General features: G+C 27.4%; 1 protein-coding gene across 1 annotated transcript in view; it reads right to left on the reverse strand.

The window, feature by feature from the left end:
• Positions 1–20,963, reverse strand: part of LOC107443070 (neprilysin-2) — a 102,989-nt gene that overhangs the window by 81,049 nt on the left and 977 nt on the right. The window lies entirely within an intron of this gene.

Below are 20,963 nucleotides of genomic sequence, written 5' to 3' on the forward strand. Positions count from 1 at the left end.
CAGTAATGAATTGTTAGAAATTTTTTCGAAAAAATGGTTAAACAACAATTTATTTAACTGTTATTTTACCATAATCAAACAGAACAGTCAAATGACCAAAACAAAGATGGCATTTAAACTGTTAATTGTGAAGAAAACCGTTTATTATCTGCTTTCACCTAACACAGTTAAATAACCAGAATTTGATTCCACCAACTAAGACCACCTAAAGAAGCCTCTTAATTCCTAGTAGTTGGAAAGATAAGTAGCTGGAAGTCGAAAATGCTAATCTGTCAATCTCATGACCGACGGAATATAATAGATCATTTTTTACTTGTTCTTGATTTTTTTCTGCTGGCAATGTTTCTCCAGTTGTTGATTTTAAAAAAATCTGAGGTGAAAATAATCTGCGAGACTGTGACAATCTGTACGCCCGCTGTAATGCTAGATGGTTTTTGATACCGGGCAGAGAAGTACTTTTTGTATCCGACTTAATAAAATGAAACATTATTTTCCATCTTCACCTTTACAGAAATTATCAAAAACATAAATTAATAAGACCGTTAGACCATTAAACCATAAGCCCATAAGACCGTTAGATCATTTTCTTTGGCGAGTCAGTTCAATCTACATTTATATTATTTAGCTTAATTGAAGTAAACGAATTAACAAAACTTAAAAATACTAATGAATTATTTTTATTGAATGTACGCTTTAAAAGGAATTGTGCTTGGGCATGGTACTAAGGCAAAATTATCAAAATAAAATTTGATTATTATTTTATATCAAAAGTTATAAATAGATTTGTAATTTTAATTAATGTTTTGTTTTATTTTAAAGAATAGTGTTTTTCTACCACTTACCTCTAAGTCCCCGATGTCAGCTGTGTCTAGTTATAATATTTCAAAGTTGTAACTAGATTTTAGAGTCATAAAAAATTATACAGATTAGGAAAATAAAAAATTTCAGCACTTTTAAACTTATTTAGTTTAAACTTATCTAGTTAATTGATGTGTAATATTAAATAAATTGATTTAATATTCTTGTAAAATACTCTGGTTTTAGTTCATTTTAAATTTTACTTTGGTAATATTTAATATAACATTAATGCAATTAATAACTTTAGTTTTATTATTTATTTTTAATTTTCCCACTGCGAATTTTTGATTACTTGCAATAGTAACAAGAGGTAAATATTGATTTATTCTCATTGTTAATTTTCGAATAAATTAGTTTTACTTATTAAGGTTGTTAAGGTTAGTTAAGGTTAAGGTCACCTTCATTATTTATTGAATAGGTGAGTATATTCTCACAAAAAAAAAATAACTGATACTCTTACAACTATTGACGACACCGTCCCTTTAAGTGAAGGTTATTTCTAAAGTTCCATTAAAAGAAGAAAAAAAAACACCTGATAGGAAACAACAAGCTTATAGGAGTTCAGTTTAAGATTCTTATTACGCTTACAGACTAAAAGACAAATTGGAAAAAAATCTGAGACAATAGATAATTAATTTCTAAGTTTATTTTCTATAATAACGACGTATTTCCCAACAATTATGAGTAACTTCGCATTCTAATTACACCTTAAAATTATTTTATCATCAATAATTGTCATTCAGATTGAGAAAGAAAAGTTATTCTTCATAAAAGATTGAAAATTATATTTTTAACTTATTCTTCGGAAGCTAGAATAAAGATCATTACCTTTTTAAAAAAATCTTTCTCGCCTTTGTAGTGTTCATGCAATCAGATGTACATGCATTTATCTTTTACATGTAATTTTTTAAACGTGGATTAAGAAAATTTAGTTTCCTGTTTGTATATAAATGCTCGGCGCTGTAGACAGTTATAGCTAAATATAATCAAGAAAAAATACTTCAAAATCACACATTAAAAAGTTTTTAAAATATTTTAATGGATGAAGATTCATAAATCTTTCAAAATGTTTATCTACCAATCTTAGATTAAAAAAAAATTAAAAAAAATCCAACCACTTGCACCACATCGCATGGTCAAAGATGTTCACGGCGTCATCTGTCAGAAATTTTTTGGACTAAAACCAGAAATTCTGTGATAAAACATTTGTGCCCTGTCACATGAATGTGCAGTAAAAGTTAGCTCTCACAGCAAATTCACGTGACTATCCATGTTTTTTAAGCTTAACCGTTTTCTTATTATAAATATTTGAAAGCTTACAGTTTAATTTAAGACACTTTGTATGATCAAGCTGTAAGGAGGCGATAGCGTCGTTAACATTATTTCATTGACAAAAGCATAACAGTTATTAAAATAATATACGTAACATGTAAGTAAAATGTTTGCAACTATTTTTTATACGTTAGAAAGCACTTAAAATATCATTTATAATAAAAAATACATAAATTGAGAAAAACTTGGAGTTCGAAATTTGAAACTGAAAGGAAATGGATGAATGCATTCAACACTATCATTTTGATATTTTGATAATAAAATGTAGTTCTGAAAATATGACTTGCGATTTTATTATCGTAGACTATCGAGTTTGTAGTAATTTTCTCTAAGAAATTTCAACGAGCTACTAAGTTTGCTTTTAAGCACTTTTTTTCTTAAACTTTAAAATATATTTGGCCGTTTTTGCATGCAATTAAATTAATTGCAAAAAACCATCTAATAAAGCATAAAAATAAATGTATTATAATTCAAATCACTTGCTGTGTACAGCCTGCAAATTAAAGGCTATTTCACTTATAATACCTTTTGCTCCAATGATCAGTTGTGTTTGCATTAAGATGTATTCATAAAATTTGATAGAACCACTTAAAACATGATAATAAATCAATGAACAATTTAATAAGACACAAATGCGCACTTCCAGTGCATAAATGAATTAATGTTCTGCTTTTTTCACAAGAATGGGATTTTTCACTTTCAATCTTTTTTAGTAGATACTTAAAGACACCAGTAAAAATTTGCAAAATTAAAATTAAGTTTACCTTTTAAATATTTCACCATATCTTTGGAACTAATTTCACGAATAAAGCAAATTTGCACTCGCTTTTTAATTATAATTATATACTCAACAAATTTTTTTGCAGAAAGTTAATCTCATATTTTTCACATATGAACCAGATTTCACATTCAAATTTATAAAATATATTAATATATAACTTTTCATAAATAAAATTTCCTTTCAGCAACTATTTTCTTAAAAGAACAAAAAGGGATTTCAAAAACGTGTCCATTCGTTTGTTTTATGCTACGTAATGAAAAAAGTAAACTTAAAATAGGAGTGAAGTAAATATTTGAAAAGAAACTTCCGGTCGGGTGAAATAGTTTCTTGTTTAAAAATTTTTTAATATAATTTATTCAGTTTTAAATATTTTTAGTTAAATTGTGACATAGATTTAAGTATATAGATCATTACATACAATTATTATTGCTTTTAATATACATATGAATTTATGGTACATGTGTGAATGAATATATAGGCTTTATTCTTTTATTTTAATCGTTGCTTACCAAATAATTAACTTATTCATTAAAAATAAATAAGTAAAAACTCGCATCATCTGATAACGGAAATAGCGCATGATGTATCATACATTATTTAAAGTATTTGAGCTATGTAAGCAGATTTCTAATATTCAAATCTTATTTTTTACAACCTTTACGGTAGTATTTAATAAATATTATTTTATTCTCATTTAAATCCCAGAAAATATTTTTTTTAATGTAAATGGAGTAAAATGAAAAAGTATTTTTCGCTTTTACTAAAACTGAAATATCTCTAATTAAATTACTTATCTGAAGAAATTTGTATTATTGTATTGTTTGAATTTATCCTGAAACTATTCCAAAAATCCTTAAATTAAAATACGCAATTGCTTTTTAAAATATAAAAAGTTTATTATGTTCTTCCGCACATTTTATGCAATCCACAAAAAATGAAGATTTATTAAAATATTCTGATTAATGTGACATGAAAAGTGAAACCATTTGAGAACAAAAGTAATAAAAACTAAGTTAAAAAAATAAACACAAAAAAAAAAATTAGGAAACGTATATAAATTTTTTGTCTCAATGTATCTTATTTAGAAGAAAAAAGCTTATTTTCAAAAATCCTCAAAATCAATTAATGGTGTTCTGATTTATGAAATAAAAATGATTAATTCTTTAACAGATCATTTCTTTAAATTCCTTCTAAAACTGTTTCAAAACTTCATAACATCAAAAGTCTCTTTGCTTGGATGTCAAACATATATCCTATAAACATATATCCTATAAACATTTTGAAAAGATTGTTTGAAATAGATCTTAATCAAAACATATTTATTTCAACTTAAAATTTAGAAAGAAATCAAAGTTGAACTACTCAAGGTGAGCCAACGTTTTTTCATAGCAATATTTTTTTATAAGCTCAGACCACCTAACTGAGGTTTATAATGAATTTAATAAATAACGTAAAAGCTAATTTACACGATTGTTAAGTTCTTACAAGAGTAATAAATTAGAAAGAGTTATCAATTGGATGATTCAATATTACTTTTATTGAGGTAACGTATAAAGAAAAAACCAGCTTATAACTAGTTTTCCGCATCTGATAGACACGTGTCTTCAGATTATTCCGTTATGAAATCAAGCATAAAACCTCTCTGCAAGCTTGTTAAGCACGCAGTTGGCCTTGTTAATTATTCATTCATTTATTTGAATGAAAACGAAATGATTCTGATGTGCTATTTTTTTCATTGCAGCTCCCTAAGTGAGCAAAACCATTATATTAGATTTAGCGTTAATTAAAGACTCATCTTTATTAGTAGTATTACTTTATTTTTGAAGGTCCGAAATGCGTGAAAGGTACAATAACGTGATCCTTGTAAGTCATAGCTTGCAGTTATTAAAATACCTTGTTCATGGTGTAAAATCAGTAACTGAAATATACTCCATATTTTTCGACATTGAATATTTTAAGATTTTTCCATGGCGTTTCAAAAATGTTACGACAAACTTGTAAGAGAGTAAGGATTGAGAATTGCTTCACAATTCATGACCGTTAATGCTACTGGTGGAGCTAGGCATTGCTACTGTGTACCTAGGGTGCTGCTAGCGATACCCTCAACACCCTTCTGATTCGTTGAGCCTTCATTTATTTCTATGTAAAGTTCTCAAACTTATCGTATATCACGAGCTTGTGGCAAGACTCTCTTTCGCTCGGAAAAATTGACCATGTCCTGCAATCCAAGCCCTGTCGATGTCAATCATTTACGTAGCAAACTATAAGCATCTAATGTAACTGTCTAATATTTTTTTTTTATCTAATATGCCATTTATACTCAAAATTGAAGAAGGTTTTCAATTAATCACTTTTTTGCGTCCCACTGGACCTCTGAATCACTTTTTCCTGTCTGCTTGTGGGTTGCTTTGCAATTTTCAATCTTTTGTGATGTTCCTTACCTTTCCTTAAAGGCAATATTTTTTAGACAACCTGTAAAGTCTCATGAGGCTAAATTTCACAAAAGATACAATAAAAAAAAACTATTTTTATAGCATTTATTATTTTTGACATTGTTTAACTTTAACAGTTCATTTGCTATTTGAATCGTATTTCGTATATTCTATGGAGGATTTCTAGAATTATTTTTGTTTAAAATATTCGTCAAAAATGCTTAGTCTGACCCCACTCTGCACTGTTCTTTTTGCACAATGATGATGAAATTACTCGTTAAGAAAGGGATTTCTTGAAGTGTCTGAGAAAGAGATTCGATGAATATAGAAAAAAAAAGATAGCTTACACATAAAAATAAATTATAGTAGCTATTTTTCCTGTTCCAACAAACGAATAACAGTTGCAAGTAATAGTTATGAAAAGATGTAGCTCAAATAATAACCGTAGGGTAATGATAATTCCACAAAAAAAACATAATTTTGGATAATGAAACCAAAATAAACGGCATTTGAATAATTCGTTTGGTTATTTTTTCGTTGATAAGGTAACGGTTTACTGAATATTCTGGTTTCTGAAATTATAGTTCTTATTGCCACACATTGAGAAAAAAATACAAAACTGAGAAGAAAATTTAATCGAATGATTTTTATGCCATGCTCCAAGGTATAATGATAAAATTACCGAATTTTACTACATTTACCAAATTTTATTCACATATTTTATTGTTAATTTTACTAAAGATCATTGCCTAAGCGGTTTGGTAAAGATTACAGGGCTTTTTAGTTTTCGAATTTACGGAAAATTCTACTATATTTTGGTAGTTTTGAACTTTGTTTTTCTCAGCATAGTAAAAATATTTAATATTCTCAAAACTATTTCTTTAATGCTTTGTAAGGGAGTACTAATACGAGACAAATTTTATTTATGATAATGAATGATTTCAAAACGTCTTATAACTTTTCTGTACATTAAATTTTTTTTAAATAAATATGTTCCCATTTCTAATATAAGAATGACTATAACGTCCTTTAAAAAGTAAACGCATAAATGTCTGTTATAATAATGCATGTTCGTTAGCTTATGTTACTTATTTACAAATGAGGTTGTATTTGTTTAAATAATTAAATACAAAAAGTTTTAATTGTTTTTGAAGTTTATGAAAACTGTTGATAAAATTAAAACGCTGTAATTATTGTATTTGAATTGAATTAAAATATTTTGAATATAAATTTTAAAAAAATGCTTTAGCTTTAAATATTAAGAAAAAATATACTCCACTATCTTTTTTTCTTCTTTTTTCAGATTTTTTTTTTAAACTCTTGAACCATCCTAAATCTCTAAAAATTTGTCACAAAGTAATCAACGATTTGAGTTAGCACTTTTCTTTAAGTTAATGAAATTATCTCAAATCAGATTACATTGAAAATCCATACAAAAGATAAAAAAAATCTATTATGCTCTTAGATAAAAAATAAAAAAAAATTTCAACAAAGAAGCATTAGCCCAGTACACTTCCTTTCTTCGGTGCATTGAGCGGAAAATTGTCGCCGGAAAGGTGCAAACTGTAAACTACCGGTAATTAATGAAACAAAAAGACACAATTCAATTAATTTTTTGACAGGTTGAGGAAATGAATGTTTAAAATCTAATTACTCACCGAATCAGTCGAAAGAAATTGAATTAACTCTTCATTGTTATGCTTCCAGATAAGTCTTTAACTTTAGTCTTATCTTCAAAAGTTACTAAACATAGTACTTCGTGTGAGAAATGCACACTATATTGATTTTTTAAAATCATGTTAAGTCTATGAGTATAGTTATTACCGAAAGTTGTAATCATGTATTTCAAAGAGTTTAAATTTGTTTCAATAATATTTTGTAAAAATTTGTCCAGTGAATTTTCATTTAAAAAGTATTTTTATATACGTAATCTTGAAACAGATGAAAAATTATTAATAATGAATTAATTCTTCATTATTATGTTTCTAGATAAATCTTTAACTTTAGTCTTATCTTCAAAAGTTACTAAACACAGTAAGTACTTCGTGTGAGAAATGCATACTATATTGATTTTTTAAATTATGTTAAGTCTATGAGTATAGTTTCTACCGAAAGTTGTAACTTTGTATTTCAAAGGGTTTTAAATTTGTTTCAATAATATTTTGTAAAATTTGTCAAGTGCTTTTTCATTTAAAAAGTATTTTTATGTACGTAATCTCGAAACAGATGAAAAACTATTTGAGTTTTGGCACAAGGCAAAGTAAATCAGATCGTAATTAATTCACATATTCTGACTAAGAAGAAAATGTGGTCAAAACTACCAGAATATGGTAAAACTTAACGTGTTTTTGGCTTTATGGAAACTCCAAACAGCCACCTTTACCATAGCGCTCGGTAATTTTAACCGTAAAGTTTTAGTAACAATAAAATATAGTTTTATGACAGATAATAAAATTTGGTAAATGTGATAAAATGTGATAGTTTTACCATGATCTTTTAGAGCATGACATAGAAACCATTTATTCGATTTCCTATTTTTTTACTAAATGTGCGATAATGAGTGCAATAAATTTGAAATTTTGGTAGACTGTTACCATGTGAACGGAAAAATTACCAAATGAAGGGTTCAAATACCATAAATTTTGGTATCATTGACTAGAATTGTGATTTTTTTTTTTTACCAGAAATGTTCTTTCTATTTGGTAGGGTAATTTTATCCGAATTTTTTTTCTCTGTGATGGAATTTTTGAGGGAAAAAATAGATTATTAACACAGAATGATAAGCGGTAGGTATTTTCTTTTCTGGTTTTATGGTTTAATTCAAATTTGTTTACTTGTCAGAATTATCCTGCGAAAAAATAATAAAAATTATTTTAACTCATAAGTTTGTAAAAAAAATAAATAAATAAAACTAAAACGAGTGTTTTAATTTAAACCAAATAAGTGTTCTGTTATGCTCAAAATTTCTATTTCGTTTTTATTATTAAATTTACTGCTTCTTAAGTACATTTTGTTCTTTTGGTACAGCTACGAGAAAAAAAAAAGAAAAAGGAAACAGGCTGAAAATAAGTATTAATGTAATTTAGTTTTATTATTAATGTACTACACATTTTTGTTAAATACAAAGCATAACCTATCTAAACTATTGTCACATTACGATCGTTTTGACATTTCTCTTCACCAATCGTTTGCCAATTAATCATTACATTAAGATCCTGTGTTCTTACTTGGCAATTAAATTATCTGATCAGCTGATTTTTTTCACTTCTTATTAAACTTTATGAAATTGTAACAAAATAAAATGAACTTCGGATGCGAATCGGACAGTTAAATAGAGATCGTGCAAAATAGGAGAAAATAAATAAATAAATGAATGTTATTTAAAACCACCTCATTGTTTTCAATACATGTATCTTTGATTGTATTTCCTAATATATGCTAAGAATGCTTATAAGCATATATACTATATAACAATGTATTTATCAATATGAATGCATTTGGAACTTTAAAAAAAATAGTTGGTTTCATTTTACTTTTCTTTGCGTGCTATCATTTAATGATCTATAAAAACGCGCTATCATTTGGCAATATAATTGTTCCCGCTCAAAATTACAATCCTTAAATCAAACAATAAAGTATCCTGATTTTCCCTTAATCAAATTAAAATATCAAAAAATAATTTTGAAATGTTACTTGTTTAAATTTTTACATCTAATTGTTCTAATTTTTTTTTATGTGTGCATTTTTAGTACAGGTTTAATCTTATGAAATATTCTGGAAATTATTTTTGAACTCGTAAACTTATGTGACACGGATTGTATAAAAAAAAAATCAAATCTAATGTTTTTGAATAATTATAAATAATTATTACCCTACTTTTAGTACAATAATTTAAATACGGACAGATATTCTGAAAAAATAAGTGAATTATAGAAATAAATGACAGCTCCAAAACAATAATAACGATAATTTCAATGCAAAAATCATTCCCATTCGTTATGTCGATTCAAAAATTGCTATCTTTCGTAATATATTGAAAGTTTATGTTTATTTCGTACCCTAAGTGATTTTTCCCTGCAATCGTATGTCACGATCATCGTACCTTATAAACTTACAATTTCAATCAATTAGGATTTTTCTGTGACCCCTAACCTGGGTGTTACGAAACCCCCTGACCTGGTCATAAAAGATGACCAAAGAAAGGCCACTTTCTTTTCTCTTTCAGCTTCCGCATTTTTTCCGTCCTCAATACTAAGCCGTTTCCTCCTTTCTTTTTCGGTGGGTCAGATTTTAGAATGACCGGTGTGACCCATTAAAAGACCATTTTTAAACAAAAGATGTATCAATCAGCCAGAAAAAAGGAGCGTCTTGTTTTCGTTGCAGCGGCATGAAGATTCATAAGACACGAAACGATTCCCCTATTTTTGGCGACCGGTTCCTTACCTTTTCCGCAATCTTTGGCGGAATTATTTTGCAAGAGGGAAAATTGGGTAATATTGAATAGTTTTATAGCACTCGTGTGAACCTGATGTCAGCGGGTATTAATTGCAATTAATCAACAATATGAGTTTTTTTGTGTGGCACTCCCCGTAATTATATTTTCAAAACACAATGAGAGGTATAAATGTTATAAATAAAATATAGCTTGTGATGAAAGTTTATATGCTGCTTCCGGTGTGCTCGTTTTCAGTCCGTTATATATCATCAAGAATTTTTGCGAAATAATACATAAAATATAAATGTCATGGAGAATTGTAGAATTTTAAATTAAGGATATAAAGTAGAAAATGTCTCCTGTGAAATTCATATTTATTGAATGTTAAAAATAATTTTCAAAAGTGTATCATTAGTTAATCCATTTAAGTAAAACAAAATAAAATGCTGAGTCCATGCGTTTGCTACAAAAATTTATTTTGCCATTACGAAAAATGGTGACAAGCTGGATTGCTCCTGGTAGCCTTAAGTTAACAATTTTTTCATTAATTTTTAATTAAACATTTGAGCTAGGAATAGTATTAAACTCGGTTTACTCAGAATTATTTCATGATATCTGCTATACTTCAGAAAATGAAGATTATCGCGTTCAAACTAAAGGTCCTAGATTATTTTCTCTGAAATTTTCCATTTTTTCCTTCAAAGAATAGCCTTTTAGTTTTTTGGACGATATTTAGATTTTCAGCAAAATAAATTTGGAACACCCACTTTTTCTTGTGTTATTTCTCTCAAACTATTTAAATTACAACACCCCAGATTTTATCATAGATATTGTAAATAAATATTTATTTAGTTTTTAATTGATGAGTCAAAGGTTTTAAATTCAATTTTCTTTAGAATATAAAATGAAAAATCTCATTGTGAAATTAAACTTTAAGAAGTTAAGATGTAAAATCTCTAAGCGAATTTAATTTTTTTGAAGTTAAAATGAGAAATGTGTGTTTATCACCATTTTGGAAATGAAATTCAAAAGTATATTTAAAAAATTTATTTAAAAAATTTATTTTAAAACTTTGTAACTTCTCCGTAATTATAAGTGCTTAAAACTACAAATGCCTTTTTCAATATTTCCCTTTATATGGTATTAATTACTTCTTGAAAACTTTTGTTATCACTTTTGTTAAATTCGAAATATTCACACTTTTGTAATTTAAGTTAGCACACAATTTCTTTTCGTTTTTTTTTTAATTAAAATTACTCAATATCTATAACAAAGTATAAAAAGTATTATTGATTTCTATTTCATGAATTAAATATATATTAAGCGAAAGTATGATAAAAATAATTCTAGAAAACGCCAAAAAATTTATTATGTTAGATTTGAATATTTATTAAAAATGAAATATAATTAACAGTCAATTATGCAAATATAATTAAAGATTAATAACAAACTTTATAACTTATCATTAGTCATATGTATTAAAACGTTGACACTTTCTTTTTAAAATACTCTGTCCTTGTTTTGAGTTCATTCTAAAAATCCTTATTTCTAAACTTATTTTTAGAATTAATTTATAATCCTTGTTTCATAGTCTTCTATAAACACATAATGAAGTCAATTTAACAAGGATATTTTTATATATTTAGGTCGTTTTATTAAAATCTATAGAGATGATTATGCTGAATCGATATAAATTTCAATTAAGTAATTTACAGCCCATTTGTTTGAAAATATTTTTTAAATAATTAAATTACCCAGAGCAATACATGAAACCCTATCGCTAATAATGCCATATATTAATTATAGAACACAAAATCGACTATTCACTTGTCAAACAATGTTCTTCGTGAAAAATTAGCCTATTAACGCATGCAACTTGGGCATGGTGCAAGGATCAGTCTTATAAAATAAGGTTAAGTAGTAACAAAAGTTCAAAACCTTCCTTCCTTTAAGGAAACTTTTGCTGTAAAAAGTAAAAGAATCAACAAAAAAGAAGAAAAAGCAAACGATCTTCTTGTCCCTTCATCTGACACCAATTCTGAACGACAATTTACATGCTGCCGCCAAGGCCTCTTTCTATATTTTTACTGCACATGTGTTTCGTAACTACAACTTTCACTTCAAATAATATCGTCCGAGGTTGAATAAGTTCGTTAGAGGAGGGTATCATAGGGAGATTTTTTAATATGGAGCCATTAACCTAGAAAATTGAGCACGAGATTTCGTAAATAAATTGCTCATCAATAAGTAGATGAATGCTTTTAAGTTCATTTTATTTTCTCTTTATTAGTTCACGTGGGTTGGGAAAAAAAATTTCTTTCATGAATACACAATTAGTATCCATAAATTATTGTTGGAATATTTAAATTTGACGAAATCATATTAAGCAATGCAACTTTGAAATATTTCGTTTATTCGGTTACAGTTGTAAGTAGAATTGTTCAATGAGCATAAATAAAAAAATATAAGTTACTGAAAGTATAATGCAAGACAAAAAATTTATAAGAATTTTTTTTAATGCTATGAAGTGATCCTAATTTCCTTTTTTTAAGTATTAAATGAAGACATTAACGTCATATAAAAAGTTTTTTTACATGTCATTTATGCTCAATCATAATTTGCACTATATAATATTTTTAGATATAATATTTTTAGAAAGAAAGAATTTATTTTTCAGTTACAATTATTTCTTTATCATAATAAGCACTGATGTAAAAAGTGTTTCATTAAAGCAATAATTTAATCTGATGAAACAAATAATCTCAAGAATGAATATTGAAGAATTAAGAATGAAATACTGGTCAAGTCAATAAAAACTTCATTAGCTTATTGAGTAAAGTTGAAATTAGTCAATATGCTTCCAGCACCCGAAAGTGGCGCTCATTCTCAAGGCACGCGACATGTGAATGATGAACACAGGACAGATTTGAAACAATAGCTTTTAACGAGAAAAAAATAATTTCAATGGCAACTGTTCTATTTTTTTATACATTCCTAACCTGCTTACATTATTCACGTCTTGATAATGAGCATCATGTTCAAACATGTCGACTCTTTTCAAATTTAATGAGGAAGCTAATGAGGTTTTCACTGTCAAGTATGCACATTCTGTCAATTGATAAGAAAGATATTTTAATGCAAAGATTTTTCTTATTAAAAAATTTTCTGTTATTATTAAAAATTATTATTAAAAAATTATTGTTATCGATTTATTCTAAACATAAATTGCTTCTATTCGGAGCACTCGGGAAGCAAGACGAGGCTTTCATTCTGCATTTAAAAAAATTTTTTAAAGAATTAAAAAATAAATTTATTATTATGAAGTTAAAAAAAATACAAATAAAATTTAATGCTTATATTTTCATAAAATCATAAAAATAATATTTCAATGCTTTTGCAATATATTGACATGATCATCTGAGAGAATCAATGCTGTTTCATATCAGTAAAAAGTACTATTAGGTGATGAGAAGGACAATTAGAAACTATAACAAATATAGGTTCCTTTTTAAATATGAATAAACTTATCTTTATAAATTTACATGTGATCAAAGATATTTTAGGCATAGATAAATATTTACAAAATATTAATTATTTTCAGTCATCATGTGTAAATTGCTGAAAAGGTTCCACTATTATTTTAATAAATAAACAGTCCTAATTATCACTGTTGCTTCGTAAACCAGCAGTGATAATTAGGCCACGAGTTTGATATCACTGGTAATAAAGTAACAAAAAAAGTTTATTCGAGGCATTTTTTTTCCCAAACGAAACAACTCAAATTTATAATATGTCACGAAATTTAATTTATTGTTGTCTATTCATCTATTTACCTCCTAGAAAAATTATTGTCATTTAATTTTTTTTAAATAATAAATAAGCAGCATGATAGCAGATTTCTGAATATCGGAAAGCCCAAAATATTAATCGCTTTTTGAAACAATATGGAAGTTCGATATCATATTTTGTATTTCGTATGTCAATAGATTTAGTATATGATGATCACTTTTTTTTTTGTTTCTTTATAACGATTAAATATTCAACATTTGGCGATTTTTTTTAAAAAACTTTGTTTACAATTAAACTCCAAAACTATGGTCCATACAGCCAGCGAATATTAAGTTAAATGGAAATAAATTTTCAATAAACTGATTTCAAGTAACCTACAGACGTTAAATGTGTAAACAAAATTTTGAAAATTGAAAAAGTTAAACCACTTTAGAAAAAAAAAACTATGATAAGAGGCTGAATATTTTTTTTAAAAAATATTCTCAGAATATTTTTTTTTCAAATGATTTCTAAATTTTTGATTATTTTTCTATTGCTCAGTGAACTTCTGGGTTGTTAATTTTTCTCATTTTATTGCTGATATTAAAATACTTAATTTCTCACATGCTTCAATTTTTTTAGTAATTCCACAATTATTTATTTTAATGTGTTTGGTAGAAGAATGTTCTGGGTTAAAAAGTATTTGTAAATGACGTTATGATAACTCGATTTACTTAATCGACTTTAAACAGGGAACAATAATTTATTCTTCACGTCTAAAGATAAAACAATTTTCAGTGCACAAAAAAGTTTCCATATATTTACTTGCACTTTCTAATGTTTCCATATATTTTTTAAAAAAAATTCTAAAATTATTTAAAATATCTTTCATGCCTCTAAATGCATGGATATGAGTTGAAGTCCTAGACAACTTGCAGTAAACAACTTTCAACTTGCATACGGTTTGAAATAAATCAAACCGATTAAAACGCTAGGATATGAGTTGAAGTCCTAGCCAATTTGCAGGGAACAACTTGCAACTTGCAAACGGCTTGAAATAAATCAAGCAGATTAAAACACTTGAGTTGAAGTCCTAGCCAACTTGCAGTGAACAACTTGCAACTTGCAAACGGCTTGAAGTAAATCAAGCCGATTAAAATGCTTGGATATAAGTTGATGTCCTAGGCAACTTGCCACTTTCAAACGGCTTGAAATAAATCAGGCCGATTAAAATACTCTGTTTGTGTACAGAATAGACGGTGCATTCTCTATTTATACTAACGGTAAGTGTGCAAATGGCATTAAGTCTAAAATCTGTCGGACAAATTTTTTTTTATTTCATTACTGTCATTAACAGCTGATCCAGTTTCGGTTTTAAGACTACTAATGTTCAACTCCGTAGCCTTGTAATTTTGAACCCAATCCAGAAGAATTCTTGGATCAAGTATTGGGGAAAATTTGCTTTCGTGGAGGACTTTTTGATGAAAATCAGCATTTGCGTTACACGGAGAAGAATACCACGAAAATCTCTCAATGTTAACCTGACGACAAGTTGACTATAACCCATGATCCGTCTACTAATAAGGATATTTTACGTCAACACTGTGGTCGGTGTGAGCCGGGTGCGGAATTCGTATCGACTAACCATTGCTGGGATTCGAAACTGGTTCAGCTCATTGAATTTCGAACGCTCTATCTCCTGAGCCACCATGGCTCTGTCGCACTAATTTTATTTTATTTTATTTTATAACCATCGTTGAACAGCCGACCAAATTTCGGGTTTACAACTGTCAGTGCTCAACTGTCGGACTAATTAAAAGTACTGGGAATTTTTCAAATTGATCTAGAATATTGTGATACGACGTCGGTGGTTTGGAAAAATAAACAGGATTTTTTAATCAGCCTACAACTTATAAGCAGATTAAAATATTTTTCTCGTCATAAATAACAATCGTTTAAAAATATTTTGCTTCAGTAAACTAAAAATACACAATTCACTCAAATTCTAATGAATCTCCAAACTACGACTGAAATATTTCTCCATAATAAATTTCTGGTGAAATATTATAGACTTAGTTTTCATTACGTGTATCAAGTCTTTAAATAGTTTTGTAGCAAACCGTTTTGAAGTTTTTAAAAATAATATTCTCAAAATGTGTTCTCTGTCAAGGAAAATGGCCCATATTTAAATTGAAACGCAGACATTACAAGCATCATCATTTAAATTACAATATTCATATTTTCTTTTCAAGCTCTTAATATTCATCGCGAAATATGCATAGAGTTTTAACTGTGATCAACAGCACCTGTATCGGTTATTCAGACAAACATTCAGACAAACCTTTTAAAAACACTTCGCCTTAATTGCTTTTCAAGAAGAAGAGAGCTATATCAAAACTACGTGTTACCTTTCCCAGAATCTTAATTTCATAATTCCTGATTTATATGAATCGCATGTAGCTTTTTTTTCCCTTCTAATTTCAAAAACATTTAAAAATCCATTAAAGTGCGACGTACTAGAGTCTTGACTTTGCGGTTAACCTTGATATTGGACAAGTTACGTAAAAGTCAGTCATTCGCAAGTAGGTGAAACATTGACACCGGTATGAACGTGATGAAGATGATTTCGAGAAAAAAAATGTTAAGCATGTGAGGCACATTCATGGTCTTGCGTGATGAACGAACGGGGAAGTAAAAAAAAATTATATATATTAGTTGCATATCAAATGCTTTACTATGCGAGATTAACTTCCGCGTGGAATTTTGTTTCCTCAAAGTTGATATTTGTTAAGTTATTCCGTTCACAAGTTATAATTTTTTCAAGCAGTATAAATCGAATGTAGCCAAATTTTGTTACGACATTGTGAAAATAAAGTTAATAAATGAAATGTTTTTTGGGTGATGCAAAAATCATCGGTGCTTCATTAATAGAAAATTGCGCAATAAAACATTGTGAAAATTGGTGGTAAATTACAATTGGAAATAGAGACAGTATGAAAATAAGATTATCATTTTTAAAATTTAAAAAAAAGGAATGAAAGTAATTTTAAATACTACACCACAAAATTAAAAAAAGCTATCCTAGCGATTTTGTTAATAAAAAACTAGAGTGATTTCTATTATTTCTGGCTCTTATGTTTTTGAGTGATTTTGAATGATTTCTTATCTTAGTACTTAAGATAAATTTTAATAGTTAATGATTTTAATGATTTATAGCGATTTTCAAGATTTCTGATTTAAATTATATCGAGTGATTTTAATTATTTTTGGTTTTCAGTATATAAATTATTTTAATTATTTACAATTTTAATTATTCTGAGAGATTTTATTTATTTCTGATTTTAATAATTTAGAGTAATTTCAATGATTTTGGTTCTTAATAATTTAGAGAAATTTTAAAAATTGATCGAAAGAATTGTCTGTTATTTTAAAGTTATTTAATCCAATAGTCCTATAGTATCATAACTTGTTGCGCCTAATAATAATATTGTACTATAATTAAATAGCCAAGAATTGTAATTGATTAAATTGAATTCATTTCGAGATAAATTTTAAATTAGGGATGAACAGGGTAACTGCCAATTACTCGGCAATCTAATTATCTGGACGCAGCAAAATAATTTTACAACCTGGTACCGAGTACCCAGACCCGGGTTTTAGTCTAGTCTCAAGATCCGGTGAATAATATCGGGTATCTATTGCCGGGAAATACTCGTTTAGGTTCAACACAATCATATTCGGATTTATAGTAACCTTAATACTATTCATAAGTACAATTTCATAATTTTATAACCGTTGTTGAACAGTCGACCCAATTTTATGGGTTTACAACTATTAATGTTCAACTCCGTAGCCTTGTAATTTTGAACCCAATCCAGAAGACAAGGGAACTCCTGGATCAAGTATTGGGATAAATTTGCTTTCGTTGAGAACTTGTTGATGAAGCTAACCCGCATTTGCGTAACATTAAGAGGAAGACCACGAATCTCAAATGGGGAACCTGACGGCAATGGGACTCTAACCCATGATCCGTCTACCACTGAGGATATTTCACGTCAGAAATGTGGTCGGTGCAAGGCGGATACGGCACTCGTATCGTCTGGGATTCGAACCTGGTTGGCCGCATTGGAAGGCGAACGCTCTATCCCCCTATCGCAGCTCTCATAAAAACAATTGTAGTTTTAGAAATCCACGTATTCCATCTGTTTTTTTATAATCAAGCTGAAATAAATGGCTTAAATTCGACATATTTTGCTTTTGGCCATAATTTTATTTCAGGGAAACATTAGTAAAATGGGCAAAGAAATATGTCCGCCAAAGATAGGTGTACATTTATGAAAAAGGTAATCAAAATCAAAAGTCTTAAACGGAAAACTATTGAAACTAAATAAATATGATAATTAAATTAATACAAAATTAGAAATAAAAAATTTAATTGATATTTATTTAAATTAACAAAATCATAATGAGCAGAATTCAAATATTAGCGTAGAAAGTTGCGATAAAAATTTGCTTTCAGAAAATGAGTAAAAGCATTATTATTTAGGTTTGTAAGCTTAGTATTTTATAGAAATATCCACTCTTATAGAAATATTTTCTAGTTTAGTTGCAAACAAAACATAAATATTTTCTAACAGATAATGCATTAATTATTCTAATTCCATAACTAATTTAGACACCAATAAAAATTTACTTTCTAGTAAAAACAATTAAAACTGAACTATTTGCAATAAAAAATTTAAAATAATAATAATAACTTTTTTGAAAGTAGTTTTTATTTTTAAAAAATGCTTTCAGATACCGCAATAAAAAACTTATTTGGAAACATTTTATTGAATTTTCAGCATTACGTTTATACTGAAAATAAGTATGTATAAAAAATTCTGCCATAAATTATCTTAAACCACATTTTTGATAGAAAGTTCTATTATAAATCGTCACTTCAATTAATTTAACTTCCAACCTGTATGATATAAGTTCCCTGATCATCGGGGTAACCATGAGAGTTTTTCATAAGTGTTTCGTCATGTAACACAAATACGCGTTAGTGTCGTGTCACAGTAGAAGTTTTTCTAGGAAGCAAATTTGCTTTTAGTAACAGAGTTACTTTACCTTTTGGCGTTTAAAATTATTAAGATATGGAGGTATAACCGTAACTTTGAGGACAGTAAAAGCGCTCTATAAATTTTTAAATTTTTTTTTTTATAAATTCGAAATGGAAGTTATATTTAAATTCCCTCCCAATTTTAGACACTCTATTTATACTTTAATCAATCTAATTATTTTTCATTTATTTTCTTAGAGCTTATAGAAGAATAAAAAAAAGGTCCTTTTCTTGGATATTTGCTTTACGAAACGCAAAACTAGTTTTTTTTTTAGTTTCAAAATGAAGAATTAGAAATAGAGTAAAAAGATATTGGTTTAATAAACCAATGTATTTTTATTAAGTAATATTTGCAAGTTCTTCCAATTACTTCCTATTTACATTACTTCCATAGGGCTCCTATTTACATTAGGCATTTTAAATTTCTTTTCAATTCAAAATAATTTACTATAAATTCTTTTCAATTTTAGCTTATAAATATCTAATTTTTGACATTAATGTGTGTGAAAATCTTTAAAATATTTTCGCCGCAAAAAATTCTTATTTTGTGATGAACAAAAAAGTTTATTTAAGTACATGCATGTATCAACTGCTGTATTATCTTCACAAACTTCACATAAATCACTTTCTTTTATCGACTAAAGCAGGATAAAATCTTTTACAGAGGTTTCATTCATATTTTTACAAGACTGAAATAAATGTAAATGCACATTATTCAAAAAAAGTTTTTATTCCTGCAAATACATAAATTAAATTTTTTTGCTTAATAACGTAAGTTTATTCCCAACCATGCATAAAAAAACGTTTTTAATTTTAAAAAATGTATAAAAGATGTTTTATTTTTTCTTTCGCTTAAATCTAGATCAGTGGTAAGTTAAGTCAAGCAACTGGCGGCCCGCGGGCCGCACTCGGTCAGCAAAGCCTATTTTTGTGGCCCGCTAACCGAAATATATTAGTTATTATTTTTTTGTGGACAATTTTCGTAGAAAATCTATATGGGTTTTAAATACTTTTAAATTTTTTATCTTAACAATTTGATATCTGTTGCACATTAATTTTTTAATACATAAGTGCACATTAAAGTTACTGTAGCCAGAATTTTTAAATATGTAATTAAATATTTTTAAAATTCTACTTCTTATTTTAATTTGTAATTCAATACTTTTGTTTTGTACAACTTGATAAAAATCTGACAGTAATATTTAATGTTCCTTCAAACATAAAAGAGTCCTATATAAAATTTTGATAAAGTTGCGGCCCGCCATTTGACTGGCGTTTTTAATTTCCGGCCTCCTGTCTCATGTAAATTAGAAACCCCTGGTCTAGATCATGTAATGGTTATTGAATCTAATTTTTCTTTTAATAAAAAATGAGAACTTTTTGCCGTAGTTGATGCTTTTTTAAACTTCTGTTAGTTTAAATTAATTTGGAAAAAGTATATGGTCCTGTATACCAATTTCCGTCGTAGTTTTAATTAAAAAATATTTATAGATGATTGTTTACACATTAAGCAAGTACAAAAAAGCAATAATATTTATTATGTAAACAATAACTTAAATCCTAACCGATTTTAAACAGACGGAACAGGAAGATTTGTCGCAAAAACAAACAAAACCTCATTCGTTATTTAAACTAAAGAGATTAAATTTCATGGTCGGTTTAATGTTCTCCTTGGACAAGCTTGTTGATTCTCGGATTCACGTGCTATCGTCTGATACCTAGTTTTGAATGTTAATTGCTTGATTAAGATTCTTACCCACTTTCAGCTTGTTTCATATTAAAAAGTAGAGTGTATAAAATAACAGTCAATGAAGCAAAAGTCCCAGTAGTTAAAAAAAAAATATATTTGGAACCAAATTCGGAAAAACGTAAATTTTATAAAACAATAAAAAATACCAACAAAATTTTTTTAAAGCTAATATTAGTTTTTAATATTTTTATATGAATATTATTAGTACATAATTATTATTATATAAATATTTTTACCGTTTTAGGTTTGAAGCCTACCGACATTGAGATTGGATATGAAAAATACATTAGATAAAAAACTATAAAGCAAATTTTAAAAAAAAGAAAAAAAACAGTGCTCTGTTTAACCTATTCTTAAAGTTTGTCAACATACTTTCGAATTATATCTTATAGAATAACAACAAACTGCGCAGAATTGAATGTTTTATTTATGAATTTATTTAATAATTCTTAATATATAACATATTATTATATATATAGTTTTATAAATATATATCTAAATAT

The sequence above is a fragment of the Parasteatoda tepidariorum genome, chromosome 9 (genome assembly GCF_982258835.1).
Source record: "Parasteatoda tepidariorum strain Cologne lab strain chromosome 9, Ptep-v5.0, whole genome shotgun sequence".
NCBI lineage: Eukaryota > Metazoa > Arthropoda > Arachnida > Araneae > Theridiidae > Parasteatoda > Parasteatoda tepidariorum.